Source organism: Stegastes partitus, unplaced genomic scaffold (assembly GCF_000690725.1).
Source record: "Stegastes partitus isolate 25-593 unplaced genomic scaffold, Stegastes_partitus-1.0.2 Scaffold913, whole genome shotgun sequence".
Lineage (NCBI taxonomy): Eukaryota > Metazoa > Chordata > Actinopteri > Pomacentridae > Stegastes > Stegastes partitus.
Genome location: NW_007578644.1, coordinates 20438 through 24830, shown reverse-complemented (window position 1 = coordinate 24830; position 4393 = coordinate 20438). Strand labels below are relative to the sequence as shown.

At 44.8% G+C, this 4393-nt stretch overlaps 1 protein-coding gene across 2 annotated transcripts in view; it reads right to left on the bottom strand.

Annotated features, from left to right (window-relative positions):
• Window positions 1-4393, bottom strand: part of lima1a (LIM domain and actin binding 1a) — a 33816-nt gene that overhangs the window by 14774 nt on the left and 14649 nt on the right. The gene's annotated exons all lie outside the window — the stretch shown is intronic.

The following is a 4393-nucleotide window of genomic DNA, read 5'->3' as shown; positions in this document are numbered from 1 at the left end:
TATTATTGATCAAAATAGTCGTGATTAGCTTTTTATCAGCATCCACCAGGCTGAACATGAACGTTGCCTCAGTAGAAGCAAATCTAACTGACTTTTTCTGTGCCTGTTTTTCAGAGATCTGATTCTTTGGCTACTAGATGCTCCGCTATGCTCACCAGCTTTGTGCTAAACGCGTCTGTCTGCAGTCTACAGCTTCGAAAACCTTCCCTCCTGTGGCAGCAAACAAGATCCTAAAAACCGACGAAACTGAACAAACACAGTAAAGTTAAAGGCTGCAAGACCGAACCACTGACAGTTAACAGGCAAGCAGTCACAGGATTCTTTGTTAGTATAAAAATAAAGAAGGATTTCCAAACGCTGCAGCTCTAAAACAAAACTTTCATCCTGTAATAAGGTGGGAACCAGACGGTGGCACGTGACGTCACTGTGCCAAATCAGAGCCGGTGAGTGAGTTAAACATAGAGGACAGCCAGCATCAATAATTCACCACATGATGAATCATCATCCATTCATCAGACCTGAGCAGGAAAAGAAACTCCGGCTGTAAGTGGGTTTTAAAGGACGGAGACGAATCCCAACAAAAGAAAGAACGGCTCTATTCCCAAAAGGGCGGATTATCCTCCAGGGAGCAGCTTTGTCGGGTGGAGGCTGGTTTGCATGAATCGGCCTGTACATGGGGAGGGGGTGTAAACATGTGGGGGGGTCGGCAGGATGTAAACAAGCATATGAGGCCTGGCTGGGTCTCGGGAGACTGGATCAGTGGAGCAGCCAGACAAAGAATCTGCTTCTAATCCTGATTCTGTTAAAGCTCTTGTACAGACAAAACAAGACACTTTAGCAAAGACAACACCCTGTTTTTTACATTAACAAAACAAAGAGGAAAACGCACCTACAGCCTCAGCATCAGACGCGTCCACGCACCCTCACAACAACAACACTGCTCAAAGTGAGCCGGCACTGCTGAAAGGAGCCACTGATAAAGTCCCTAAAGTGGCCTTTGAGAAGCTGTTTTTATTGCAGGTACTTTTTTTTTTTTTTGCAGCTGGTTTGGTTTAAAAGGCCTCATTCAGCCAACAAAACCAGGCAGAGAGAGTAAAAGTGCCCCAGTGCCAGACAAAGAAACACCCGATTTAAACTGAGAATTAAACATCATAGCTACCTCTGTGTGAAGAACAGCGGAGTGAAAGAAATAAAGCCAGAGTGGACGGAGACGAGCTCAGTTTGATGTCTGGAAGCAGCTCCGGAGGACAGACTGAGGCAGCTCAGAGCCTCTGGAGGTGGTTTTAGGGAGGAGGAGGGACGACTGGGTGAGGCGACAGGGAGCAGGTGTTCCTGGGGGGGGTAAAGTGTGGCCGGGGTGGTGCAGACGTTTTAGGGGCTTTTTTTTTTTACTGTGTCATGTAGCACCAGCCTCAGAATAAAGCTGCAGGCGAACAGGGAGCGACGGAGGGGGAGGAGGAGCAGCTGGTGCAGGGAGGATGGAGAGAGGATGGAGGAGCTGAGCCGGGTGGGAGGAGTTTAGATCGGGGGAGACACACAATAAATGCAGACTGAGAGTTTGGGCTGCTTTGTGAGGCTGAACCGAGACACAACACAAGTTATAACTCTAAAGGAAGCGTGAACACATTTTCATTTTGATTCTACTTAATCTAAATAAATGTAACGTCATAAACAGTCCACTGTGATATTTGGCTTTTTTAAAATTATCACTGTCGTATTTTTATTAACTTATTATCGCTAAATAAATAAATGAGCCAGCTCCCTCTCTGTGGTCCCAAGCAATGCCCCACTCTGATTGGTCACGAGTAACAGCCAATCACTGAGAGCGGTTGTTTACGCAGAGGGACGGATGAGCACATGGTGAGCAGCTCTGATGAATTAGTCAGCAGATGTTCCTAAAGTTGTACTGAACAAACACGTCCAGTTTCCCTGTCGCAATGAAAATACCCCAATAATTCACTTGTTGGAACTTATCTTCACTGAAAGTGCTGGTATGGGGGTGTTATCAATGTATCTGCACCCTCAGTATTCCTGTAAATAACTACAGTTCTATGGTTCTTATTTAAACTTAACTATTCACTGGACAGTATGTTTTGCTTCTGCTTTGCACTACTATAGTTATATTTATTTGTAGTTACTTTTATTTTTAGTTTTCTATCTCATACCTTACTGTATATTTATTGTTGCACCAACCCACCAGAACAAATTCCTCGTATTGTGTAAACGGCTACAAGTGCTGGACATACAGACAAATCACAAGTCCAGCGGACCTCACCATTGGCCGTCTGTTTACACATGACTTTTGCTGAACTTCTGCCATAAGAAATCTGTAACTTTGGGGTTTCTTTGCCCTGAGCTCAGGCTCGCAGACTCGTTCATTGCGGCTGCGTACCTTTACTTCAGTAGTTACGCCGCCTGCAAGCCATCATCAAAGTTTTTGCTCAGCGACCCACAAACTAGCTTGATCACATAAGTCAGATTTATAAGGCGCTTTTCTAGACACTCAAAGTCGCGTTACACTGTCAGTTATTCATTCACATTCATTCCGGTGGTCTACGATTGTAGCCACAGATGCCCTGTGGCAGACTGACCGAGGCCTGGCTGCCAACTCCACCTCAAACAATCCATCCACACCAGGCAAGGTGGGTGAAGTGTCTCGCCCAAGGACACCATGACACAGGTTACGGGGTGGAATCGACCCGCCGACCTTCCGATCATTGACCGACTCGCTCTACCACCTGAGCCACAGCCGCCCCGACATAGACCAGACAATGTCGTGAGCCCTCCAACACTCTGGAGGATCGCGCCGCACAAGTCTGGATATGTCAAACTAACTTCATGGTGCATCCATGAATGTTAAATAATGGAACGTTTTCAGTCAGGACCAATCAGCTCACAGTGTTATGCTGAGGAGGCCAAACCTTTATGGGAGCAGAACTTTTTATTATTGCTTGTGCAACACTGACAACTCTGCAGTACTTCTGTATATCCTCATTCCCAACTATGGGTACCTGCAGGCACAAAAGCCTCACACATTCCAAACTTCCCCAACTAGAAACAGCTAGAAAGAAGTGGGGAAAAAAAAAAAGCAGCGTGGAGGTGTTTGCTGATGTGTGGAGGGGGAAGCTGAGAGAGAAAACAGCGGCCGGACGGACGGACTGAGGGGTGAGGAGCAGATAATGGACAACAGGGATGATTGATGAGGTGAGGAGGGGGAGGAGGGGGAGGAGAGCTCTGATGGCCTGAGGGGGGGAGTCGGTCTGAGATCAGCTGTCTACAGTCATGAGCCTGAGAGGCTGAACCATGACTTCATCTGACCCGCCAAGCTGAACTCAACAAAGAGGCAGAAGGTTCGGCCGGGGCTTTACAGTGGAGGTTATTGTACGAGGCCCGACACTGTGTCTGCAGAGCTGTATGGATCTGCTATTACTGCTCGAGGATTTCCCCAAACAATCCCTCCTTTGGTAGGAAAACTATGCAATAAAAGACTCCCTCCGACTCCCCCACAGGGCTGCTTCATCTCACTGGTAGAATCCGGTGTGCAGCAGAGATGTCTTAGTGCACGTTTTCTCACGATAAGTTTCTCTAATGGCCAAAAAACAGTCTGGTTTGCTGGAAGCAGATCCTCGACAATACAGCCTCTTATCCTCAACAAATCTCTGAAAGACCAGAACCACCAGTGTTATCTGTGTATGCAAAGCCTGATGCTTAGTTGTTGCCTAAAATCAGTTTTTTATGCTAATTTTGCCTCCACATCATCTCTCAGAGTTGTAAAAAGAAAGAAACAGCCAAAGCACATATTTGGGTGTTACTGCACTTCCTCTGTTGGACAGTTTTGTAAATAAGCAGATAAATAAGACAACACGTCATTGGTGTATTTAAACGTATAATTTAAGAGAACGTATAAGATTGTGGAGAAGAACTGTGGAGGTTTCACTGTAATATCTATTAGTGTAAACAAAAACAGCGGTTTGAAAATTAAAAGAATGTATGGAGTTGTACAATGCCTAATTACAGGCGTGTTAAAATATATTTCCCCCCTTTTATCTCCACTTTCCTATTTTACACTGCTATATATTCTGGGGTTTCTTTATTCAGACGTTGCTTTTCATGACAAAAAATATTGTCTTATGAAGGGATACAACAAGACGTGCAAAGTGACTCTCGGGAGTTTAATATCTTTTTAAAACATGACAGTAAATTTGAAGCTGCTGTTCTTTCTGGAAATGTGTGCAAATGAGCTACTTTTTAATTAGACGATACCCCATTTGCATATTTAAACATATGTATAAATAAACAACGTAAAAATCGTATAAAACTAAGATTATTGTCATAAAGCAAGTAATTAACTTGGGAGGTTTTGGGGTTCATATGAGCTAAAACTTGTACAGTC